This window comes from Artemia sp. Qi Xiang Cuo, chromosome 9 (assembly GCF_049724085.1).
Source record: "Artemia sp. Qi Xiang Cuo chromosome 9, ASM4972408v1, whole genome shotgun sequence".
NCBI classification, from domain to species: domain Eukaryota; kingdom Metazoa; phylum Arthropoda; class Branchiopoda; order Anostraca; family Artemiidae; genus Artemia; species Artemia sp. Qi Xiang Cuo.
Window position 1 is genome coordinate 6809319 of NC_142802.1, and position 27452 is coordinate 6836770.

The 27452-nt window shown below is 35.1% G+C and overlaps 1 protein-coding gene across 5 annotated transcripts in view; it reads left to right on the plus strand.

Moving 5' to 3' along the window:
- Positions 1–27452, plus strand: part of LOC148948272 (potassium voltage-gated channel subfamily KQT member 1-like) — a 420960-nt gene that overhangs the window by 44141 nt on the left and 349367 nt on the right. Inside the window, exon 1 of one of the 5 annotated variants that reach the window (XM_089093857.1) lies at positions 9415–9488. The exons of the other annotated variants lie outside the window; for them this stretch is intronic. The gene's annotated coding sequence lies outside the window, so the exon portion shown is untranslated. Of the gene's footprint in view, positions 1–9414; positions 9489–27452 lie in introns of those variants that run through there. 5 annotated transcript variants of the gene reach the window in all.

The following is a 27452-nucleotide window of genomic DNA, read 5'->3' on the forward strand; positions in this document are numbered from 1 at the left end:
GCAGATATGAGCTTGAAACCTATGTAATAGAGTTTCTGATACGCTGAATCTGAAGGTGTGATTTTCATTAAAATTCTTTCACTTGTAGGGGATGTTTCCCCCCTCTTTAAAAAGTCAGGTAAATTTTCTCAGGCTCGTAGCCTTTGATGAGTAATATTAAACTTAATAAAATTTATATATTTAGAATCAGCATTATAAGCCCATTCTTTTGATACATTTATTGACATCTAAATTCCGTTTTTAAAAGTTCCGATTACTATTAAGCCGTATCGCTTGTTTTTTTTAATTGTTTTTTTTCATTACGTATATGTTATTACGTATATGAGGGGGTTCTCCCCTTAGTCAATACCACTCTCTTTAAGTTAAAAGTTAAAAATTTTTTTTAATTCACAAACCCCTGAACCACAAAGGCCGTTTAAATAGAATAGATAGCTCTTTTGAAAGCACTAAAAAAAACTGTAGCGTCAAGAGTGAGGTATTGACTTGGGGGATAACCCCCACATAAACGTAATAATTTCTGTTCGTTTTAAGTTCTAGTGTTGCTTCTTACTTTCAGTTGAAAAACTTGTTTTTTTTTAAATTTAATTTCAGATCGTTTTTTAAATAATGCTTGGAAATCTGGCGCCCCCTTCATAGAAATGTCCCTTAACCCAAAGAAACATCCCCCACTGAAAGATTCTCCCGAGTAACCCCCTCCTCCAGCCCCCCCCCCACCACCAGTAAAAATCCTTCCTGAAAATGTCTGTATGCTTCCCAATAAAAAAAAAAAAAAAAAAATAAATAAATAAATAAACACGCATCCGTGATCTTTCTTCTGGCAAAAATTTTTAAAATTCCACATTTTTGTAGATAGGAGCTTGAAAACTCTACAGTAGGGTTCTCTGATACGTTGAATATGATGATGTGAATTTCATTAAGTTTCTATATCTTTTAAGGGGTCTTTCCCCCTTTTTTCGAAAATCAGCCAAATTTTCTCAGGCGCGTAACTTTTGATGAGTGTAATTAAACTTGATGAAACTTATATTTTTGAAATCAGAATTAAAATCTGATTATTTTAATGTAGCTATTGGTATCAAAATTCCGTTTTTTAGAGTTTCGGTTACCATTGAGCCGGGACGCTCCTTACTTACAGTTCGTTACCACGAACTGTTTGATAATTTCATATTAATAAAAACAACTAACCCCACACATACTAAAACCCTACACAGGGTGGCGAAGGATAGCCAAGGCTGCTTTAATACCTTGAATTACTTAACTTACGGCTCTTGTAAGGACAGCACAGAGAACGATGAGAGCAGGTGCCTCCAAGTTGACCATTTGCTTGCCAGGCTCGCGGTTCTTCCACTGGGACATAGGCCTGGACTAGGAGTTTTTTGGCCTAGTCTTTTCACCTAGTGGAGGGGGGACAAACTCTCTGACTTTTTCATCCGTGCAGGACGGGTTTGAAGTCAAACATAACCCGTGCTGGGGTGTCATGTGGTAGACGAAGGAGATAATCTTACCAGCGAAGAGTGTACTGGGAAAACTGTGCAGAAAAAGGAGCTTACAAAGTAAGTGATAATATCACTGCATAATATCAGTAAAGGTGTAAAACTTCCCTTTTTTAAAATACTCATTACCAAGGGTTAATGAAAATGAAATGTCCCTCTAATATGGTGTGTACTATACAACTAGGTGAGATCTTTTACCTAGAGCCTAATATAGCTGGCTGTCAGCCAGTTTTAGTGATCCCTTTCTCGACTGTAAAGTGTGATTTTTTGCTAGATGGTGATTTTTTTAAGATTCAGCTGCCAATTTCAGCGTAATGTTCTAGCTAGTTTAAAAACTCAAGTTTTTTTTATCATTCATGTGAATGGCAAAGTAAAACTTTCGATGGATTTCTTCAACTTTCTAAAATACAAGCAAATATTGGTTCTCAAGCCCAATTTGTTCTGAAAGTCCATTCAAAAGCCGAATTATCAAACAGTTCGTGGTAACGAACTGTAAGTAAGGAGCGACCCGTCTCAATGGTAACCGAAACTCTAGAAAATGGGTTTTTTATACCAATAGATATATCAAAAGAATCAGATTTCAATGCTGATTTCAAATATTTAACTTTCATCAAGTTTAGTGCTACCCATCAAAAGTTAAACGCCTGAGAACATTTGGCTGATTTTCAAAAAAAGGGGAAAAGACCCCTTAAAAGTTATAGAACCTTAATGAAAATCACACCATCATATTCAGCGTATCAGAGAATCCTACTGTAGAGGTTTCAAGCTCCTATCTACAAAAATGTGGAATTTTGCATTTTTTGCCAGAAGAAAGATCACGGATGCGTGTTTATTTGTTTGTTTGTTTTTTTTTTTTTTTCCCAGGGGTAATCGTATTGACCCAGTAGTCCTAGAATATCGTGGGAGGGCTCATTGGAACGGAAATTAAAAGTTCTAGTGCCCTTTTTAAGTGACCAAAAAAATGGAGGGCAACTAGGCCCCCTCCCACGCTTATTTTTTTCCCAAAGTCACACGATCAAAATTTTGAGATAGCCATTTTTTTCAGCATGGTCGAAAATATGATAAATATGTCTTTTAGGATGACTTAATCCCCCGATGTTCCCAGAGGGAGGGCTAAAAGTTATTAACTTTACCTAATGTTAAAATATTGTTTTGTTTTTGGGGATTTTTAAAGATTTTTTAAGTATGTTTTTTTTGTGTTTGTGGTTGTGTGGGGGGGGTCGGGGGTTATGTTGGAGGATCTATCCATGAAGGAAGTTTTCATGGGGGAGGGGAAATTGCCATGAAGGGAGCGCCAGACTTGCCAGCATTATTTATTGGTTATTGGGAAGTATACAACCATTTTCAGGAAGGATTTTTTCTGGAGGGGGGGGGCTAGAGGAGGGGGTCACTCTGAAGAATAGTTCCGTGGAGGATGTTTCTTTGGGGTAAGGGAAATGTCTATGAAGGGGGCGCCGGATTTCCAAGCATTATTTAAAAAACGATCAGAAATTAAATAAAAAAATTCAAGTTTTTTCAACTGAAATGTAAGAAGGAATATTAGAACTTAAAACGAACAGAAATTATAAAGTAAGTGAGGGGGTTCTCCCCCAAGTCAATACCTCGCTCTTTAAGCTACAGTTTTTTTTTATTGCTTTAAAAAGAGCTATCTATTCTAATTATACGGCCTTTGTGATTCAGGGGTTTGTGAATAAAAACTTTTTTTTTTAACTTTTAACGTAAAAAGCGCGGTATTGACTAAGGGGAGAACCCCCTCATATACGTAATAACATATACGTAACAAAAAAAAAAAACAATAAAAAAACAAGCGATACGGCTCAATAGTAATCGAAACTTTTAAAAACGGAATTTTGATGTCAATAAATGTATTAAAAGAAGGTGTTTATAATGCTGATTCTAAATATATAAATTTTATTAAGTTTAGTATTACTCATCAAAGGCTACGAGCCTCAGAAAACACACCTGATTTTTTAAAGAGGGGGGAAACTTCCGCTACAAGTGAAAGAATTTTAATGAAAATCACACCGTCAGATTCAGCGTATCAGAAAACCCTATTATATAGGTTTCAAGCTCATATATGCAAAAATCTGCAACTTTGTATTTTTTGCCAGAAGAAAAATATAGGAATATAGAAGTTAGTTACGTAAGTTAATTTGTAAAGACATCCATTTAGCAAAAGAAAAGTAAAATTTTTATGCAAATAAAAGCTGCATTAACTAAAAAACGATCAGAAATTAAATACAAAAAAACAAGTTTTTTAAACTGAAAGTAAGGAGCGACATTAAAACTTAAAACGAACAGAAATTATTCCGTATATGAAAGGGGTTGTCCCCTCCTCAACGCCTCGCTCTTTACGCTAAAGTTTGACTCTGTCTCATAACTTTATTTTTTAAAACAATAAAAAACTTTAGCATAAAGAGCGAGGCGTTGAAGAAGGGACAGCCCCTTTCATCTACGGAATAATTTCTGTTCGTTTTAAGTTTTAATGTCGCTCCTTACTTTCAGTTTAAAAAACTTGTTTTTTTTATATTTAATTTAGGAAAAGAAGCACATTCTCAAAAACTAATATATAAATTTCCAATGCCAAAAAATAAATAAAGAAAATGCATAGTGCAATAACAACATTGCAGCCTGTTCAAAAATGTTCACTTCTGGCTCATCTCATAGTCACGCGCCATTGTTGTATGTGAGACGAACGAAAACATAGACTTCCGACTCTCGAATTTTCTGTTCGGACGCCGGTTTTCTTCCGAACAGAGAAATAGTCGAGAACCGAGGTTTGTCTGTAGTTTATTCATACATAAAAGGAATATTTTCAATATATTTGGATAGTAGAAAAAAGCTTAGGAACATAATTATTATTAAGCTATTTCCATTTAATAAAAGAAACTTCAAAATACAATAAATTCGGCAAAAATTAACTTTAAAAATTTTGTGTGGAAGCTTAAAAGACTAAATCTAAACTGAACTCTGACCATTTATGTGAATTGAGGAGATAAAGGAGGAAAAAGTACTAAAAAAAAGGAAACATTAAAAAAAAGGGGACATTTTGGCTACGAAATAACTAATGTGCGCCGTTGAAGTAACTAAACGTGTCTCCTTTTGGTGGGAATTTTTTTCTAACAAGTTTCAACTAAGTTAATTATTAGCCAGAAATAGCACTATTAAACATGTTTAAGACACATACTGTTCAAGATGCTAAAGGGTAAATTAGAAGACATCTTCTTCTGGATTGGGGCTACATAATTTTGTTCGTTAATGGTTCCTACATGGTCTTAGTCTGGCCTGCTCGTGTGTTACATTTTTACTAGAACTGGCAATATAGGACTCAATATATTTGTCTTTCACATAATAGCTCCATTATGAACAAGTTTTTACTGGATAGCTATTTTTTGGTTTTTCTTCTTCTTCTACAGCAATATTTGTAAAGTATAATTTTTGAAATTGTTTTAATTTTTATTATTTTTTTAAGACAGATATTCACAAAAAAAATTCTGTTCTGAGAAATTTGTTGTGTATCAGAACATTTTGATTGCTAGTCAAAAAGGCTATCTCGGTTTAATGTGATCATTGACACAACCTGACCAATCCAACTCCTGACCAATTAATTGACTACCAATTAATTAATTTTTTTCCATGATAATTAATTTAATTTGTTTGTTTTAAAAAAAGAAATGAATACGAGCCAATTAAAGAAAAGAAAAGAAATAATACAATCTAGCTTATGACCAGGTTTGTGAAAGCACCGGAGAAATCTCATTACAAATTTAATTTTTTTTTTAATATGTTTTTCTTAAGTAGAGACGGATAATGAAAACTGGAAATCTGGCTATTTTTAGAATCAAATTAGATACCCTAGACTGTTTTATTTGCTTAATAGCCTTAAATATTCTTCTTGTAAATAATACGCTTTTTTGTAAAAAATAAATGAATTTTATTTCAGAAATAAAATTAATTTATTCTTATTATAAAATCCCTGTTATTTAAGCAATAGTTGCTAATAGTCATTATTAGCCATGGTATCATTCGATGTTTTGCAGGCGTAAAAGAAAACTAATCTACTGCTAATATCCCACTACTACTAACAACTTACCACAGCATCAAGTCGCCTGAGGACAACACATCAGACAATTCATGAAGGAATTGATTGATCGTACTTCAAACATTAAGCTGTACAAAAATGTGGTGTATCCCACTTTCTGGGGCTATAATGAGAGAAAGGTCGAGATGGATAGTGAACGTTTTGCGGATGAAGGATAATAGATTGCCTAAGATCGTCCTTTTTGGCCATCCATATACGAAAAACGAAAAACAGGTCGTCCTCGAATGGGCTGAAAAGAGATCGGAAGAAACCATTTAAAGGAAATTGCAACTTCTTAGGAGGGTGTAAAGAGGGAAGCTTTGAGTAGAAAACTAATCATCCAATAAAAACTCGTGAAAACTATTTTTTCAACATAGCGAAAGAAAACCTGTCCATCTATTGGCTCATTCGTCTGACGCTTAGTCCGTAAAATATCTAATAGAGGAGGCTTTATTATTTGTTTTTTTTTAATTTAAGCCTCCTCTTTTCTCAGTGGTTAAAGCATCTTTAAGTTAAAGAACTATTAACTTTATTTATAGACCAGCTACAATTAAACACAAATTATATTAAAAATGTTTACTTTATCAACTAGACTTAAAGTCTGAGCAGTTATTTGACTAGTTGTAGTGACAGATGGTACCCTTTCGTCATAGGAAGCCCCTTCTACGATGAACCAACTACAAAAAATTCAACAAAATACATTTCAATTACTCCAAAACCGTGCTATCTACCACAAACCCCTTTCTCCCAAAAAAACTTTCGAACAGTTAAAATTCCCAAATGTTCCAAATGAAAAATATTGTCAAATGAAAAATTAAAACATTGACTAAATTGGGTTTCTAATTAATACTTTGTTCAGACAAACGGAAAATCAATGGAAGTTGCATAACATATTGCCTCTGCAACTGATGCAATACTACCATCTGCTGACAAATAATAATAATAAAGATGCATCCTCATTCTAATGGTGACATCACTCTTTCATCCATTTCTTTTCCTTTTTCTTCTAAGAAGGTAAGTGGAAAATACTTTATTAAAAACAAAAAAATATGGAATCTATGCCAGGTTCCATTAGTGCATACAAAAATTAAAATACTATGTTTTAAAACAGCAAATTATATTTGGATATATTTCCTCTTTTGCTTCTGTTTTCCTATTCACATTCAATCGGCTATCCCCCCCCCCGCCTTACTCTCTATTTAGTCCAAGTCTAGAAGCATGCCATCAATTAAGTAATTGTTCTTTTAATCTCTTACATAAAAAGAATGAGTTTGTGAGCCATACTTGTGACAGATGATCATTTTCTTTTTGCATTAGGCGTCTTGCATAAAGCATCACACGCTACAGAATTCTTATTATTTTGATTATTTCCATCCCTTTCCCTATCTCTATTTCACTTCGTCTGTCTGACTTTTCTCTTTCTCTCTCTCTCTCTCTCTCTCTCTCTCTCTCTCTCTCTCTCTCTCTCTCTCTATCTATTTTTGCGGAGAATAGCAGAATAAAATAGACTTAGTGGTGGTGCTCTGAATCTTGCTAAAGAAAAAGAGCAATGTTGTGAACTGTAGGCTATATGCACACAAATCAGTCAAGGGTTTCCTTGACCTTATAGATAAGAGTTTTCTTGCATGAGGGGTTCTGCATGAAGCAGCACAAGTCGTATGTCACAACTATGGATTGGAACTACTGAATTTAATCTAAGGTGAATCCATACAGAACACTTTTAGAGCATTAAAAACAACCAATAAACTGGGTTTTCCCCCCTTGTGAATCAAAAATATGCATTGTCTACACGGTTACCCATTAATTATCAGAATGTAACCCCACTCTGCCGTCCAGGTGGCCCATTGCTCCCTCAAAACTCGCGTAAATATTTTCCTCTAATACCTTGACTATTTTAAACAAGTGCTTGAGATACCGACTGGTACAACTTTTTGTTTAAGACTCTGTATGCCTGTTTCAAGAGAGTTCAAATAAACTGGATATAGATTTAACGAAACATATCTAACCTGTTTATAACACCGTAACATGTAACACTAACCAAACAGTTCGTGGTAACGAACTGTAAGTAAGGAGCTACCCGGCTCAATAGTAACCGAAACTCTAAAAAACGGAATTTTGATACCAAAAGATAGCCTAAATCAAAAGAATCAGATTTTTATGCTGATTTCAAATATGCAATTTTCATCAATTTTAGTCTTACGCATCAAAAGCTACAAGCCTGAGAAAATGTGCCATATTTTCAGAAAAGGGTAAAACTCCCCCTAAGAGTCTTAACCTTAATGAAAATCACACCATCAGATTCAGCATATCAGAAAACCCTACTCTGGAGGTTTCAAGCTCCTATCTGCAAAAATGTGGAATTTTGTATTTATTGCCAGAAGAAAGATCACGGATGCGTCTTTATTTGTTTGTTTATTTTTCCAGGGGTTATCATATCGACCCAGTGGTCCTAGAATATCGCGAGAGAGCTCATTCAAACGGAAATTAAATGTTCTAGTGTCCTTTTTAAGTGACAAAAATGGAGGGCAACTCTCACGCTAATTTTTTTCCCGAAGTCACCCGATCAAAATTTTGAGATAGCGATTTTGTTCAGCATAGTCGAAAAATATAATAAATATGTCGTTGAGTATGAATTAATCCCCCACAGTCCCCAGGGGGAAGGGTTGCAAGGCATAAGCTTTGCCCAATGTTTGCATATAGTATTGCTTATTGGGAGGTATACAGAGTTTTCAGGGGGGATCTTTTCTGGTAGTGGGAGATGGGACGGAGGTTAGGTGGAAGGATCTTTTCATAGAGAAAGTTCTTATGGGGGAAGGGACATTGCTAAGAAGGGGGCACCAGATTTCCCAGCATTATTTAAAAACGATGAGAAACTAAATAAAAAAACAAGTTTTTTCAACTGAAAGTAAGGAACAACATCAAAACTTAAAACGAAGATAAATTATTACGTCTATGAGGAAATTCACCCCCAAGTCAATACCTAGCTCTTTGCGCTGAAGTTTTTAGTAGTACTTTCATAAGAGCGATTTATTCTAATTATACGGCCTTTGTGATTAAGGGGTCATTCTTAAAGAATTGGAACAAAATTCAACTTTTAGCGAAAAGAGCGAGGTATTGACTAGGGGACGAACCCCCTAACATACGGAATAAAAATATACAAATATAAAGGTTCGCTACGTAAGCTAATTCGTAAGTTACGTATATTTATACGTAATCGTCCTCAAAATCGTCCCTTTTCTCAAAATCGTCCGATCAAAATTTCTAGAAAGCCATTTAGCCAAAAAAAAGGAGAATTAATATGTGAATTTCGTTTTAATTATTCATTTAAGGTGAACCAGAATCAAAACTTGCAGTAATTCAAAAACGTTCAGAAACTAAATAATTTTTTAACTGAAAGTAAGGAGCGACATTAAAACTTAAAACGAACAGAAATCATTCCGCCAATGAAATGGACTGTCCCCTTTTCAACGCTTTGCTCTTTTCGCTAAAGTTTGACTATTTCTCACATATCCATTTCTTAAAACAATAAAAAAATTTTGTGTAAAGACCACGGCGGTCAGGTGGGGAATTTCCCTTTCAAAAAAAAAAAAAAAAAAAAACTCCGGTGTGCATCCTCAGATATTGTTGTCGGCCCGGAAACGTGGCCTGGATAAGTCTATTATACGCGCACTGAGGAATATGTATAGTAATTTAAAAGTGCGTGTAAATGTACCTCGTGTTAATGCTTTAACCCCATCTTCTAGTCTTATACCCGTAGAGAAGGGAATACGCCAAGGAGCACTTACTTCACCACCGCTATTCAATAATAGTATTATTTCATCGCAAGCCGGTTCAGCCTACATGTATCTTTAGAGGTCTCAATGTTTCGCTGATCGATTATGCTGACGACATTTTGAACACGAGTAGGACACTTATAGGTATCGAAGAGACTTTCTTTGTTTTGAGTAAGGAGTATGGTAAAATAGGTCTTTCTTTCAATCCCCAGAAGAGTTAAGTTCTCGTATTTAATAGCCGCGTTAAAGATAGTGTACCAGTTGATGTTATTTTCGGAATTTATACGATTAAGTCTTTGCCTAAGATTATGTACCTCGGCCTTCCAACTTGTAGCGATCTTAAAGAAACCCGCGATCGCCTTGTTTCGTTGTTCGCTGTAAAGACACGCAGAGCTTATGGAATTCTCGTTCTACTTGCAAGGGCGCATAATGCTTTTGGTTTGCCACATGTGCTAGCCCTATCTCCGCTTAGGAAAATATTTACCTCGTCTGATCGCCGCAATATTCGGTCTATTTTCTACAGATATGGCAAGTATCTGCTTCGTCTTCCAGTTTGGATAAGGAATTCTAATATATCTCTGAAGTATGGTATAGCTGACCCGCTTATAGCTGTATTGAATCGCCGTACTCGATTTGCAAAGGCATTTGAACCAAGCCTCTCTTCATTATATGTCGCAATAACTTAAATTTGTCTTTTTTTGTTTGTCGTAGGAATGTTCTTAATCTTGTTTTTCTGTAGTTGAGTTTTCTTCGGATATTTTGTTGTTATTTGATGTTACTTTTTTTTCTTTTCTTGTACTCCATTTACAACATTTTGTATGTTTAATAATGGGTAATAAAATAATAATAATAGTAATATACGGAATAATTTCTGCGCTCCTTACTTTCAGTAAAAAAAAACTCTTTTTTTTTTTAAAATCCTGTTTAAGCAGGATTAAATAAAAAAACAAGTTTTTTTTCAAACTGAAAGTAAGGATTAACATTAAGATCCAAAGCGAACAGAAATTATGTCGTATACGAAGGGTTGCCCCCTCCTCGATACCTTGCTCTTTACGCTAAAGCTGTTAGCATTTAAAAAAATGTTTCCTATTCTAATTAAAAAGTCTCTTTGTTTCAGTAGCCGTTCTTATAAATTGGGACATACAGTCAAACTCCTCCGTGAAAGTTTCATCTAACGTGAAGTACACCCCCCCCGTCAACTTCCTTCCAGACAGTTCCATCCTTGCTGAAAATCCCCTCCCCGTAAACTTTCTTGCGGACGATTCAGCCGGAAAAATCACCCTTAGGCCTAACATACTTTAATTTGAAAAAGACTTTGATCTTTAATAGGTTTCTCAATCACTCCGGAAATGTGCCCTTCTGTAGAAATTTTTTCCGTAAATCAAAACTTGTGGAAAGTAACCCCCAGATATTTCCTCCGGAACATCTCCACATGCAAAATTGAGTTCACAAAGAGAATGTAAGACAAGTAAAAGAATTTCGCATTGAATTTCTGTCAAATCCCTCCAGTGTAAAATTTTCGTTGGAAAATTAACCCCCCCCCCTGCAGAAATTTCCCTCCCCAAGGAAGATTGTACTCCAGTGTGAAATTTTCGTTGAAAAATTAACCCCCCCCCCCCTGCAGAAATTTCCCTCCCCAAGGAAGATTGTACCGACGGAAATCCACTCTAAGCACAAATCCCCCCTCCACTCCGAAAAACGTCTTTATACTTCCAAATAACAAATACTGCACGTAAACAATGGGCAATTTTCATAACTTTCAGGTCTCTCCCCACGGACTCTGGGGGGTCATTTTACACATAGGGCCATATTTATTTGAACTTTAAACTATAATGAACTAAATGGCTATCTCAAAATTTTGATCAGATACTTTAGGGAAATAAATGGGCGCGGGAGGGGGCCAATTGCCCTCCAATCATTTTTGTCACTTAAAAAGGGCACTAGAACTTATAATTTCCGTTCGAATGCATCCTCTCTCAATCTTATAGGACTATTATTTCAATACGATCACCCCTGGAAAAAAAAATAAAATAAAATAAACAAACACGCATGATCTGTCTTCTGGCAAAAATAATGAAATTCCACTTTTTTGTATATGCTTCAAATATCTACAGTAGGGTTCTCAGGTACGCTGAATACGATGGTGTGAATTGTATCAAGATTCCTTGACATTTAGGGATTTTTTCCCCTATTTCAAAAATTAGGCAAATTTTCTCAGGATCGTAACTTTTGATGGTAAAACTAACCTTAATGAATCTTAGATATTTGGAATCAGCATGGTTCTTTTGATGTATCTTTTGATATCAAAATTCCGTTTTTTAGAGTTTCGATCAATCAGGCAAATTTTCTCAGGATCTTAACTTCTGATGGGCAGAACTAACCTTAATGAATCTTAGATATTTGAAATCAGCTGATTCTTTTGATGTATCTTTTGATATCAAAATTCCGTTTTCTAGAGTTTCGATTACTATTGAGTCGAGTCACTCCTTTCTTACATTTCTTTACTACGAACTTTTGATATAACACCATATAATACAGGCAATTAACTTTTGAATTACTATTTCTAGCATTCAAAAAATGTCCATAAATGATTTTTAATGTTTAGAAACACCTTTAATAATGGCATCAGATTGTGAAACACCATAAAGTTCCATAATAAAGAAATGTCAAGGGACTGTCCAACAAGGAAGTTACTTCCATGTTAATGTCAAATGTCACTTTCTACGATTACACTTGAAAAGTAGTAAACTCGTACTTAAAGATAAATTATAGCAGCTTAAATTCAAAACTTTGTGACACAAATTTTGCCACTTAAATTATGAAAAAGTTTATTCCCGAGAACTTGAAAGAACAGCACATTGGCTCCGGAAAGGGGTTGAAAAACACTGAAAACGCTCTTGAGACCTTATTTAGGCCTACGTTTGTGAGGTGAAGTTCCTGTCAAACTAACAAAAGACTTGTTGGTGTTTTGTTTTCATTCAACATCATGTGAAGCATAATTGGCATAACCATTTGGAATATAGCAAAGTAATTTCCAATTGTACAAAACCTGCTGTTAAAACAGTTCGTTGTAACGAACTGTAAGTAAGGAGCGATGCGGCTCAATAGTAACCAAAACTATAAGAAACAGAGTATGGATAATAAAAAATACATCAATGCAAACGAATTTTGCTGCTTATGCAAAATATATAAAATTCATGAAGTTTAATGTTATCCATCAAAAGTCACGAGCCTGAGAAAATTTCCCGAATTTTGAAAAAGGGGAGAAACACCCTAATATTTTAAGTGATCTTAATGAAAATAACACCATGAAATTTAGGATATCAGAGAACCATACTGTAGAGGTTTCAAGCTCCTAAATACAAAAATGTGGAATTTTGAGTTTTTTTGCCAGAAGTAAGATCACGGATGCGTGTTTATTTGTATTTTTTTTTATTTTTTTTTCCATGGGTGATCGTATCGAACCAGTGATACTAGAAGACCAAGATAGGGGTCGTTTGATCGGAAATCGAAAGTTCTACTTCCCTTTTTAGTGACCAAAAATACTGGGGAGCAGCTAGCCCTCCTCCCACCCCCATTTTACCCAAATTTGTCCGATAAAAATTTTGAGATAGCCATTTTCTTCAGCATGATTGAAAAATCAAATAACTATATCCTTGAGCATGACTTGACCCCCCACAGCCCCGGGGGAAGGGTTGCAAGTTATGAACTTTGCCCATTGCTTACATAGAGCTTTGGCTATTTGGAAGTATAGGATAAAAAAAAGTTTTTTTTAACTGAAAGTATGGAGCGACACTAAAAATTAAAACGAGCAGAAATTATATTCCGAATATGAAAGAGGCTTTCCCTCCTCAACGCCCCGCTCTTTACGCTAAAGTTTGACACTTTCTCACAACTCTACTTTTTAAAACAATAAACAACTTTAGCGTAAAGAGCGGGGCGTTGAGGAGGGGAGAGCCCTTTCATATGTGAAATAATTTATGTTTGTTTTGAATTTTAATGTTGCTCCTTACTTTCAGTTAAAAAAAATGTTTTTTTTTATTCAATTTCAGAACGTTTTTGAATTAATGCATGTTTTGAAAATTGCTCACCGTACAGGAATAATTAAAACTAAATTTTCATACTCATTTTACTTTTTTAACTAACAGTATCCTCATAATAACCTAAGATTGATTTTTGTTCCAGTTATTCGGCACTCTCCCTCTATGGAAAATTCCAGATCTAGTGTTTGATGTCATTGGGAGATAAGGTAGAATAATTTGAATGCAATTGCAACATCACTGATGGAAATAGGCCTGCTATTTGTAGGTAACTTGGCAAATATTGTTGCACCAAATAGTAAATAACAGAGAGGTAAAACCTACTGGAGTACGAAAAGCAGTTTATTGAGAATAATAAGATCTTTTAAAATTTATTAATCAAAAAAACTTTTTGCACAAAATAAAATTTTCAAAAAAAGTAAAGAACTCCATTAAACCAAAAATAAAATAAAATAGAATCAAATAATCTACCAAGAATACAACTACCACAAATCAGTATTAATAAATAAATGAAACCCAAAACAAACAGAAATTAAAATAAGTCAAACTCAAAGAGCAGAAATTAATCTGAATAGGTTTCTAAACCCTATGCTTTCCAGAAGCTACAGTATAAATTGTACTTTAATGAAAAAAGTTCAAATGAATTTCCTGAAAAAAATGTGCATTGTCAGTTTAATATACATATGCTGGTATTTATTCCTTAAAATCTTATTTAATTTTTGGTTTCTTAAAGTTATAAAAGTGACAACATTTAAAAGAATTTTTAATTAAAGTACAAATTATATTCTAGCTTTTAGAAAGCATAGGATTTAGTACCCAACTCATCCTGAAAGACCAAATTTCAAGAACTTTCAAATACGTTGAACAAAATGGCAATCTGAAAATTTTGATTGGATGTGTTTGGGGAAATGGTGGGCGTGAGAAGAGGGTTAGTTACCCCTAATAGCTTTCGACTATTAAAAAGGGCACTAGCTCTCTCAATTTACAATTAAATGAGCCCCTTTTGAAGTTTCTACGACAAAGCTATCTATAAAAACATTTTATGCCACCAGGGCATAACTTACAACCTTTGTCCTGGGGACTCTGGGGGGATTGTCACCCTAAAAAACATAATTTCCAGAACTTTCAACTACGTTGAAAAAAATAGCTATCTAAAAATTTTGATTGGATGTGTTTGCGGAAAATGTGGGTATGATAGGGGGTTTAGTTGCCCTCCAATCACTTTCGACTATTATAAAGAACACTAGCCCTTTGAACTTACAGTCGAATGAGCCCTTTTTCAAGTTTCTACGACAAAGCTTTCAATAAAAACCTTATATTCCCCCAGGGCATAACCTAAAACCTTGCCCAGAGGGCTCTGAGGGGTTTATCATCCTCAAAGACCTAATTTCCAGAAGTTTCAACTACGTTGAACAAAATGGCTATTTAAAAATTTTGATTGGATGTACTTGGATAAATGGTGGGCGTGAGAGGGGGGTTAGTTTCCCTAAAATCAATTTCGACTATTAAAAAGGGCACTAGCCATTTCAATTTCCAATCGAATGACCTCTTTTTGAAGTTTCTACGACAACGCTTTATATGAAAACCTTATATGCCCCCAGGGCATAACTTACAACCCTTGCCCTGTGGACTGTGGGGTAGGGGTTGTCATCCTCAAAGATCTAATTTCCAGAATTTTCAACTGCGTTGAACAATATGGCTATCTCAAAATTTTGATTGGATGTGTTTGGGGAAAAGTGGATGTGTTTGAGGAAAAGGTGGGCGTGAGAGGGGGTTAGTTGCCCTTCAATCACTTTCGACTATTAAAAAGGGCACTCGCCATTCCTATTTCCAATTGAATGAGCCATTTTTGAAGTTTCTACGACAACTCCTTCGATACGAATTGTCCTGGTCTAGAAAAAAATAATATGTTGTGCCAACATCGTTCTTTACTTAGGGCTACTCCGCTACCTATGATAAAAAAATTCGCGCAAAGACCGAGGTATTAAGGAGGAGGTGATCCCCCTCATGTATATAATAGTTTCTGTTTGTTTTAAGTTTTAATTTTGCTCCTTACTTTCAGTTGAAAAAACTTGTTTTTTTATTTAATTTCTGATTTTTTTTTTTTAATAATGTTGGGAGATTCGGCTTTCCCTCAATGGAAAATTCCTTCCCCCAGGAAAAATTTCTCCATGGAAAGATCCTCCCACGTAGCCTTCCCCCCTCCACCAGAAAAATCCCCACTGAAAACGTCTATATACTTCCCAATAAATAATACTATACAATTCATTGGGCTAAGTTCATAACTTGCAGCCCTTCCCCAGCGGACTGTGGGGGCTATTGGACTTTTCGACTATGCTGAAAAAATTGCTATCTCAAAGTTTTGATCGGGTGATTTTGGGGAAAAAAGAGCGTGGGAGGGGGCTAGCTGCCCTCCAATATATTTGGTCACTAAAAAGGGCACTACAACTATTGATTTCCGATCAAATGAGCCCTCTTCCGATCTTCTACGACTAATTCAATACGATCATCCCTGGGAAAACAACAACAAAAAAACAAACAAACAAATAAACACGCATCCGTGATCTTTCTTCTGGCAAAAAAAATGCAAAAGTCCACGTTTTTGTACATAGCAGCTTGAAAACTCTACAGGAAGGTTCTCTGGTATGCTGAATCTGATGGTGTGATTTTCATTAAGATTGCTTAAGATTTCATTCGATTTTTTGGGGGTGTTTCCCCCTTTTTACAAAAATTTGGCAAATTTTATTAGGCTCGTAGCTTTGATGGGCGCCATTAAATTTGACGAATTTTACATATTTTGAATAACCATCAAAATTCGATACTTTTGTTATATCTATCGTTATCTAGACTCTGATTATTATAGTTTCGATTAGATAGATAGATAGATAGATATTTATTGCAAAACAAAAGCCTCTTTGGGCCATGGCAAAAACAAACACAGTTGCATATAAAGTCAAAACACATGATAATAACATATATAACAATAACTAAACATAGCCCATAGCAAATAAAAATGAAATCACATAACAATTGCAAGACAAAAGCACACATAATACTATAAAACTAACTCACATAATTACACACAATTTCACCCACATAATAATAATATTAATAATAATCGTGTATTCAAAAGCCTTTCTACAGGACCATATACACTAAACATCAAATAAAACAGGAAAACAAAAGTAAAACTCCCTTCAGCATTTTTATTCCAAACCATAAAAAATCTTCTTCACACTAGTTCCTTTCTTATCGTTGTTGCCTGATCCACAATTCTACATAATTTACACATGAGGCTAGGTACCTTCTCAGGCAACACGCCCCAAAGTGAAGAATTATTTTCCCGCAAAAGACTCACCCTCAAATCAGTATGCTCCTGGCACCTGCAAAGACAATGGTTCAGATTTTCTTCTTCGATATTACAAATAAAACATGTGTACCTATACGCAAGTACCCCCTTAACTCTCACAAATACTTTACTCCTCCATCTCAAAGGCAAACAGTTGGCCCGCAGCTGCAACCAATATAACAAATACTTACTTGGCAAATTAAATTTAAAGTAAATCTCCTGGCCAAACACCTTTTTAACATCCTTATAAACCCTTAATGTCTCGGATCTCTCAATTTCATTCCCCCATGTCTGTATCTCCTGATCTTCTAATCATTGTTTAACTATTCCTATTATATCAATCTGACTAACGGCAGGACCTCTACCATCATTCCATATATATGACAATCCTAATCTGTCTAATAAGGATTTAACCCTAAACGGCCACGACCTCTTACGCCCTGAAGCAAGTAGCTCTTCATAGGTCTCTCTAATAAGTTTACTTCGTGGTACCTGCACTATCTTCATCCAAAATCTAACTACCTGAACCAGCCTATGTTTACGGAGCGAAAAAAGCCCTATCTCCCCTTTCAAAAACTGGGTATGCTTAGTCCTATGGAGGCCAAAAAGCTTTTTGTAATAAGTTACCTGAAGGGTCTCCAGCTGTTCTGCCGCTTCCATCCCCCATAATTCCCCACCATAATGAATAACTGGCATAATCTTCGTTAAAAATATTCTCTTATGCATTCCTAGACTTTTAATACCCATAACTGTACCATTCCTAAAAACCGTCGATATAGCCGCTTTCTCCCTTTTTACTGACTCTTTAATGTGGGCGCACCAACTGCCATTATTTTGAAATACAAAACCTAAATATTTTGAATTTTCAACTATCTTTATTTCGTCTCCATTAAACATAAACTTACCATTACATTCTTCATCCTTTCTTTTACCAAAAATAACCATTTCTGTCTTCTTAAGATTAAGTTGGAGCTTCTTCAGATCTAAGTAATCTGCAACAAGATCTAACAAAATCTGTAATTCATGGGCAGACTTAGCTACAAGTACGCAATCATCAGCGAAAAGCAAAACTGAAAATAATTTTGAACCAAGACCCACTGTCGGAGCCCACCTTCTTTCCGAAAACTGAACTAAATCCTTTATAAATATACAAAGCACATGGGGGGAAAGAGTAATACCTTGTGTTAAGCCTTTACGGTTTCTATATGCTCTAGAAATGCCCTTATCTATTACCTTTACTACCGCCTTAGTTCCGCAATACATGCTAGTAACTAACCTCTGAAAAATACTAGGTAATACTATACTTCTCAGAATATCTACCAAAATCACCCTCTCAACATTATCAAAAGCTTTTCTTAGGTCTAAAAAAGCTGCATATAGACGGCTATTCCTTTTCCATACCAATCGACTAAAGCTCTTAGCACAAATGCCCTATCTGCTGTACTATAATCTTTCCTAAATCCTCCTTGCTCTTCATTTATAATCTTACTTTAATCTAACCACCTATCTAGCCTCCTATCTAAAATTTTTTCTAACACTTTACTAAAAACTGGTGCTAGAGCTATGGGCCAATAGTTATCATTCGAGCTAGGAACCCCCTTCTTAAAAAGTGGTATAACAACTGATGTCTTCCATAATTCTGGCCACTTACCTGTAGAGACAATATTATTAAATGCTATAAATAATATCGACAAAAACAACGACACAAATTTCTTAACCACCCAGGCTGGTATTCTATCCAAACCTGGGGCTGAACATCCTTTCATCTTACTAACTACTTCTTTCACCTCCTCTCTTGTCACTTCCCCTACTAATTCATAATCATTCTCCTGCAGTGGGAAAATACTTTCACCTGAACATGACGACTGACTATCCTCTTCTAGCCCTTCACAGTCTCCTTCTAAATTCTCAAAATAACCAGGCCACGACTCCGGTGAAGGCGTTCGACCTGAAATATTAGCTCTTTCCTTTTTCATTCTACTCCAAAATTCTTTAACATTCCCTAGTGTAAAATCCTCCATCATTTTTTTCCTTTCTAAACTATCCCATTCCCTACTTTTCTTATTATTATTGTTTGATTATTATTGAGCCATATCGCTCCTTACTTACAGTTCGTCACCACGAACTGTTTGGTCAACATACTTTCAGGGAGGGGATTTTATGGTGGGGCTTCTTACGTGGAAGGATCTTACCATGGAGGAGTTTTTGTGGGGGAAGGGAATTTTCCATACGAGGGGGAGCTGGATTTCCCAGCATTAATTAAAATACTAACAGAAAATAAATAAAAAAAAAGTTTTTCCAACTGAAAGTAAGGAGCAACATTAAAAATTAAAACGAACAAAAATTATTACGTATATTATGGGGTTAATTACTAAGTTTTAATTTACAACAGTCGCTTTGGCTCACATATCAAACATTTTCTTATAAAGAGCTGTAAGTAAGGAGCGATTCAGCCCAATAATAGCCAGAACTCTAAAAACAGAAAATTTGGATAACAATAGATACATCAAAAGAATTGCCTTTTTATCATGATTAATTAAAAAAAACTTTTTCCACAAAATAAGTTTTTCAAAGAAAAGTAAAGAACTCCATTAAAACAAAAATGAGCAAAAATAAAATAAAATAATCTACCAAGCGTGAAACTACCACAAATCAGCATCGATAAACAAATAAAACCCAAAACGAACAGAAATTACAATAAATAACCGAGTCAAACTTAAAACGAGCAGAAATTAACATAAGTTGGGCTCAAAACCCCTGTACCTTCCCAAGGCCAGAACATAATTTCCACTTTACTGAAAAAATATAAATGTTTTTACTTTTATAACTTTAATAAATCAAGTAATATTAACATTTTGATTACTATATATCAGTATATGTACATTAAACTGAAAATGCACATTCATTTGTATTCTTTGAAAAACTTATTTTGTGAAAAAGTTTTTTTAATTAATTTCTGTTCGTTTTGTATTGATATAGTCTTTTCAGGGAAAAAGAAAATGATATTTTTAATCTTTTCGTTTTTTTAAGAATTTCTAGTCTAGCCTGCTATTTGAATGCTGGAGAAAAATTTTCAGCAATTTTTAAGAACAAACACCCTTTTTATAATCTGGACACAAATAGTAGTGTTTAATTTAGTTTCTTACCTCCTCTAGTTGCCCTGAAATGGAAAAATTAATACCATTCGCAAAAAAATCTGTATACTTTCTTTTATAGCTTGGATACACTTACGCTATTCTGATTTGGTTGAACTTTAAGAGCAGAAATAACCTCGAAAGTTTGAACATAATACCTTCAGTCGTGTTTGGGATACTGCTGAGATTCCTTATTGGGAATTAGAATTAACACAGTGCATTTTGGGTGATTTAATCTTAAGGCAACATTTAGTTTTTAAACATAAAGGCAAATGGGAGGGTGGGCATGGAAGGGGGATTAGTTTCCCTCCAATCACTTTCGACTATTAAAAAGGGCATCAGCCCTTTCTATTTTCAATTGAATGAGCCCTTTTCGAAGTTCCTACGACAACTCCTGCGATACGAAGTGCCCTGGTCTAAAAAACAACAACAACAAAAAATAATACATTATACCACATCAATCTCTACTATAAAAATGTCAAGCCTTCCAATAACTTTCGACTGTTAAAAAGGGAGCGAGGCCTTTCAATTTCCAATCAAATGAGCCCTTTTTGAGTTTCTACGACAACGCTTTTTATAAACACCTTATATGCCCCCAGGGCATAAGTTACAACCCTTACCCTAAGGGCTGTGAGGGTAGTTGTCATCCTCTCAGACCTAATTTCCAGAACTTTCAACTACGTTAAACAAAATGTTTATCTCAAAATTTTGATTGAACGTGTCTGGGAAAATGGTGGGCGTGAGAGAGGCGTTAGTTGCTCTCCAATCACTTTCAACTATTAAAAAAGGCACTAGCCCTTTCAATATCCAATCAAATGAGCCCTTTTGAAGTTTCTACAACACTTTCAATAAAAACCTTATATGCCCCCAGGGCATAGCTTACAACCCTTGCCCTGAGAGCTGGGGTGATGTCATCTTCAAAGACCTAATTTCCAGAACTTTCTGCAACGTTGAACAAAATGGCTATCTGAAAATTTTGATTGGATGTGTTTGGGGGAACGTTGAGCGTTAGAGGGGGGTTAGTCACCCTCCAATCACTTTCAACTATTAAAAATGGCACTAGCCCACTCAATTTCCAATTGAATGAGCCACTTTTAAAGTTTTTACGACAACTCTATCTATAAAAACCTTATATGATCCCAGGGCATAACTTACAACCTTTGCCCTGGGGGCTCCGCGGGGTTTGTCATCCTTAAATACATAATTTCCAGAACTTTCCACTACGATGAACAAAAAGGCTATCTCTAAACTGTGATTAAATGTGTTTGGGGAAATGGTGGGCGTGAGAGGGGGGGGGGGGTAATTACTCTCCACTCACGTTTGACTATTAAAAGGGCAATTTCAATTTCCAATCAAATGAGCCTTTTTTTGAAATTTCTACAACAAATTTCTACATAAACCTTTGGCCCCCAGGGCATAACTTACAACCCTTGCACTGATGGCTCTGATGGGGTTATCATCCTAAAAGACCTAATTTCCAGAACTTTCGACTACGTTGAACAAAATGGATATCTAAGAATTTTGATTAGATATGTTTGGAGAAATGGTGGGCGAGAGAGCGGGGTTAGTTGCCCTCAGACCCCTTTCGACTATTCAAAAGGGCACTAGACCTTTGAATTTCCAATCGAATGAGCCCTTTTTCAAGTTTTTACGACAAAGATTTCAATAAAAACTTATCTGCCCCCAGGGCATAAATTATAACCCTTGCCCTGAAGACTTTGGGGGGATTGTCCTGCTCAAAGGTATAATTTCCTGAACTTCAAACTGCGTGGAACAAAATGGCTGTCTAAAAATTTTGATTGGATATTTTTAGGGAAATGGTGGGCATGCAAAGGGTGTTAGTTGCCTTCCAATCACTTTCGACTATTAAAAAGGGCACTAGCAGTTTCAATTTCCAATCGAATGAGCCCTTTTTGAAGTTTCTACGACAACATGTTCTATAAAAACCTTATATTTCCCCAGGGCAAAACTTACAACCCTTGCCCTGAGGACTTTGAGTGTTGTCATCCTCAAAGACCTAATTTACAGAACTTAAAACTACGTTGAATAAAATGGCTATTTCAAAATTTTAATTGGACGTATTTTGGGAAAAGGTGGGCGTAAGTGGGGGGTTAGTTGTCCTCCAATTACTTTCGACTACTAAAAAGGGCACTAGCCCTTTGAATTTCCAATCGAATGAGCCTTTTTTGAAGTTTCTACGACAACTTCTTCTATAAAAAACCTTATAGGCCCCCAGGGCATAACTTACAATCCTTGCCCCAAAGGCTGTGGGGGAGTGTCCTCCTCAAAAACATAATTTCTATCTGAAAATCAACTACGCTTAACAAAATGGCTATCTGAAAATTTTGATTAGATGTGTTTCGGGAAATGGTGGGCGTGGATCACTTTAGTGGATGGGCGTGGGTTGTTTGTTGCCTTCCAATCACTTTCGACTATTAAAAAGGGCACAAGCCATTCCAATTTTCAATTGAATGAGCCCTTTTTGACATTTCTACGACAAATTCTTCGATATGAAGTGCTCTGCTCTGAAGGACAAAAATAATAAATAATACGTTGTGGCAACATCGTTCTTAAAGGCTTTTAGGGCATAACTTCAAACCCTCGCCCCGAGGGTTGTGGGTGAGTGTCCTCCTCAAAAACATATTTTCTACCTTGAAATCAACTACGCTGAACAAAATGGCTGTCTCAAAATTTTGATTGGATGTCTTTTGGGGGAATAATTGGCGTGGGGGGGGGGCTAGTTGCCCTACAATCACTTTCGACTATTAAAAGGGCACTAACCCTTTGAACTTCCAATCGAATGAGCGTGTTTTGAAGTTTCTACGACAGCGCCTTTTACAAAAACCTTATATGCCCCCAGGGCATAACTTACAACGCTTGCCCTGAAGGCTGTGTGGGAGTGTCCTCCAATCAAAGTGCCTCCAGGGGGCTACTTGTCCTCCAATCACTTTCGACTATTTAAAAGGACACTAGCCACTCCAATTTCCAATCGAATGAGTGCCCTTTTCGAAGTTTCTACGACAACTCCTTCGATACGAAGTGCCCGGGTATGGAGGAAAAAGAAAAGAAAAAAAAACATTGTGCCACATCGTTCTTTACTTAAGCAGCGCTATCACGCTGCCTATAATTCCATACATATAAAATTCCTACTAACCCCCCTCTCACGCCCACCTTTTCCCCAAACACATCCAATCCAAATTTTTGGATGCCCATTTTAATCAACGTAGTTGAAAGTTTTGGAAATTAGGTCTTTAAGGATGACAACCCCTCCCCCCGCAGCCCTAATGGCAAGGGTTGTAAGTTATGCCCTGGGTCATATAAAGTTTTTATTGAAAGTGTTGTCGTAGAAACTTCAAAACGGCTCATTCAATTGGAAATTGAAAGGGCTAGTGCCTTTTTCACTAGTTGAAAGTGATTGGATAGCAACTAACGCCCCTCTCACGCTCACCATTTTCCAAAACACATCCACTCAAAATTTTGCAGGCCAAACTATAAAGTCTTAAAAAACGAAAAGATTTAAAGTATGATTTTCTTTTTCCCTGAAAAGACTATGTCAATATAAAACGAACAGAAATTAATTTAAAATACTTTTTCCACAAAATAATTTTTTCAAAGAAAAGTAAAGAACTCTATTAAACAAAAAAAATAGCAAAAATAAAATCAAATAATCTACCAAGCGTGAAACTACCACAAATCAACTTCGATAAATAAATGAAACCCAAAAAGAACAGATATTACAATAATTAACCGAGTCAAACTCAAAACGAGCAGAAATTAACATAAGTTGGGCACAAAACCCCTATGCCTTCCCAAGTCCAGTACAAAATTTTCACTTTACTGAAAGAATACAAATGAATGTGCATTGTCAGTTTAATATACATATACTGATATTTAGTAATCAAAATGTTTATATTATTTGATTTATTAAAGTTATAAAAGTAAAAGCATTTTAAATTAATTTAGTCTTAGTTTATTTAGTTTTTTAAATTGATTTACATTTAGTTTCTTAAATAAATCTTAAGAAAACTTCTACTCGATTTTGACAGCATACTTCGATTGAAAATAACTCTGCAATCACTCCAGATACTCTGTTGATTTGCGTAACAGTTCTTTGTGTCGCTATAATAATAGGAGTCCAAAATAAGAGTCCAAGTGACACTAACTGCTTTTACATAATAGTGTTTTCAACCATTGAGCACAGGAATGAATAGAATCAAGCAACAAGAAAATTATCATTGGAGTTTAGCCCACGTGGGCTTAACCTTTACATTCTATTATATGTCAACATCACAGCATTTGTAGGGGCTGTAGGCTAATGACGATTACTAGATTGATAGTTTGATGCACAGTATAAAGATATAGCAGTAAGTTTACCGCAGATAATTTCTGACTCTTCATTCTCGGTGCGAACAAACAGTTCCTCCCACTTATTCTTGCAATAGCGCGTACAAACAGCTCCTCTCATTTGATCTGCCATCAGCAATCCAATTTCCCTGGAACGCGTATTTTGGGAAAAACTTTCTCAAAATGCCCTTGAAACCAACTTGAAACTTCGAAACCTATTTTTAATTCCTAAAAACCTCTAATAATAACATTGCACTACTAATTACCGATTTTCATATATGTATTGGAATAAATTAATTTAAAATTAGTTTCTTCAAAATTTAGTGTTCCAACATTGAAGCCAAATTTCACGTTCAATAGAAATCTGACTTGTCTACCCGTGAAAAGATATAATGTCGATTATGTTTATACGTTCTCTGGAGTACTCGCACCTCGGTCCGGGTTTTTATAATGGGTGAGATAGGGAAGGATCATACTGCCTATAATCTATATACTGTGGTTTGATATGTTGAATACAAGGGTCACATTTCAGACCCTTAAATCATTCTGGTTGAACAGCAAAGCACTAAAGGTCTCGCATGACCCTCATTCCAATAAGGTGTAATATGTTTACCATTTTTTTATTTTTTTTCTTAATTTTTGACGTATATATTTCGCTTTCACCATTTGGATCCAGTTGAATTCTGGAATATGGTAGTTGTTGCTTGTTGGCACAGAATATAGATCTTGTCTTTTGACAGCATAGGTATCTGCAATTGTCATCCATCCATCCCTTGAACATTTTTTCGGGTGAAAAATCCAAGAACGTTTATTCTTTCAGAGACAGGGTGGGATGTCAATTGTAGTTCTGTTTTTATTTGAAAAAAATTATATATGTATACATAATAATATCCATAAATTGTATTATAAGTACTGTATTCATTTCAAGAATGCATAACTTGAACGCAGGACAACTTTTTTTTAGCATTTTCTTTCAGCTTTTCTAGCAAAATTTTGCTGAAGGGGAACATTTTGGTTGAAAATGGCATCGTTTTCTAACGGTTATCTCGGGCACCGATTTCTTCTGAATTTTGCAATTTAGTTTCGTTCATTTACAAATTGGGCGACTTGATATGTTTCAAACTAGGATCAAACTAGATCAAACTATATCCTATATCAAAGGATCAAACTAGATCCACCTTTTTCCTGATTCGGTGATTCAATGTTATAACTTGGTTTTCATTCACTATTTTTATTTATTTATTTATTACCCGTAAAAATAAGGTACAAAAGACGGAGTATCACTAAACGGAGTATCACAAAGACGGAGTACAAAAGACGGAGTATCACTAAAAAAGAAAAAAGACACACAAAAAATAAATTACAACATAATCGAAATTATTACATAAATTAATACATAAATTACATATTAATTTACATAAATAAATATTACATAAATATTACATAAATTAATTTATTACATAAATTATTACATAATCGAACAAATTACAAAAATGAGAAACAAAAACTCAATTGTACACTGCACTGCAGGTACGTAAGAAATTTTACTTTTTAAACTCCCAAGTACTGACTAAACATAAGCAATATGATTGATAACTTCAATTAAACTAACCTAACCTACAACAAAATACTTGATAACTTCAATTCAAAATCAATAGACTCAATCAACTAGTCCTAATATGACAAGAGACGGTAAAAAGACTAAATATGACAAGAGATGTGCAAAAAAAACTAAATAGACAGCTATCGAATCTGCTATGGAATGTAACTGTGTAGCTTGGTTATTTATCAGAAAGCCAACTGAAAACGTTATTGGAGTGTTTCAGACGAAAAGATACAATATCGTAAAAACAAATCTAAAAAACGGAAAATTTCCTTTAAACCATTAAGTAGTTACTTTTTGAAGAAGAAGAACTAGGATAAAAGTCGATCATAGTCCGAGTCCGAGTCCTCCAGCCAGACACCCTCATTTCTTAGAATGCATTTCATTTTTTTAAACGTGTATAGTCAGAAAATCTTGACTCATCTGCTGGAAATCCTTTGTTAATTAGAGAAGGAAACGTGAATTCTTACCAAAATCCAAACGGTAATTTTTCAATTGAAAGATAGCAGCTTTTCAAAAGAAATCTAAATAATTCAAGAATTTCCTGTCCTTCGCGGCAGCAAGAGACTGGATATGACTCTCTTATTCATCCTTAACTAAATTAAATAAAAAACAGATTTTTTTCAACTGAAACTAAGGAGCAACTTTAAAACTTATAACGAACAGAAATTTTTACGCATATGAGGGGATTCGCCTTTCGTCAATGCCTCCGCTTTTTACGCTGAGGTTCGAATTTCGTTCCAGTTTTTTTTAAGAATAACCCTGAATAACAAAGGCCGTTTAATTAGAATAAATAGACTTTTTGAAACTACTAAAAAAATTTAGCGTAAAGAGCAAGGTAATGACGAGAGGACAATCCCCCTCATATACGTAATAATTTCTGTTCGTTTTAAATTTTAATGTTGCTCCTTACTTTCAGTTAAAAAAACTTATTTTTCTTATTTAATTTCTGATCGATTTTTAAATAATGCTGGAAAATCCGACACACCCTTCATGGAAAAATTCTCTTCCCTCATGAAAGATTCCTCCATGGTAAGATGCTCCCACGTAACCCCCTACCTTTCCCCCCCCCGTAAAAAAAAACCTGAAAACGTCTGTATACTTCCTAATAACTAATACTATATGTAAATTAAACAAAGAAAAGTTTTTTTTTAACTAAAATTAAGGAGCGATAATAAAACTTAAAACGACCAGAAATTATTACGTATATGAAAGGGGCTGCCCCCTCCTCAACGCCTCGCTCTTTACGCTAAACTTTTTTATTGTTTTAAAAGATGAAAGAGTCAAACTTTAGCGTGAAGAGCAAGGCGTTGAGGAGGGGCAGCCCCTTTCATATACGGAATTATTTCTGTTGGTTTATATTTTAATGTCGGCCCTTAATTTCAGTTAAAAATAAACTTGATTTTTTTATTTTATTTCTAAACGTTTTTGAATTAATGCAGGTTTTGATTTTGACTCACCGTATATGAATAATTAAAAATACATTTGCATATTAATTTTACCTTTTTTTGGCTAAATGACTTTCTCAAAATTTTTATCGGACGATTTTGAGAAAAAAGGGTCGGGGGAGGGGGCCTAGTTGCCTTCCAATTTTTTTGGTTTCTTAAAAAGGGCGCTAGAACTTTTCATTTTATTTGC